The sequence below is a fragment of the Chaetura pelagica genome, unplaced genomic scaffold, assembly GCF_000747805.2.
Source record: "Chaetura pelagica isolate M959 unplaced genomic scaffold, ChaPel_1.0 scaffold307, whole genome shotgun sequence".
In the NCBI taxonomy this organism is placed as follows: Eukaryota; Metazoa; Chordata; class Aves; order Apodiformes; family Apodidae; genus Chaetura; species Chaetura pelagica.
The window spans coordinates 865223-865427 of NW_009953940.1; the positions used below are offsets into that span (position 1 = coordinate 865223).

General features: G+C 66.3%; 1 protein-coding gene across 1 annotated transcript in view; it reads left to right on the top strand.

Annotated features, from left to right (window-relative positions):
- The window catches only part of CAD (carbamoyl-phosphate synthetase 2, aspartate transcarbamylase, and dihydroorotase), a 22455-nt gene that overhangs the window by 21570 nt on the left and 680 nt on the right, over positions 1 to 205 (top strand). The window lies entirely within an intron of this gene.

The window sequence follows — 205 nt, forward strand, 5'->3', positions numbered from 1 at the left end:
GGGGTCCCTGCCAGCCCGGCTGCTGGGGCCCTGCCAGCCCGGCTTGCTGTTCCCCCGTTATTTTTATCGGATTTGATGGAGTTCATACTTGGCACCTGCTGGGCTGCGCAGCCAGCCCTTGGCTCCTGGGGGAGGCTAGGGCAGAGCTGGGAGAGCTGCCCAGGACCAGCCCTCAGCCTCCAGACAGCCCCTGCCCAATCCTGGG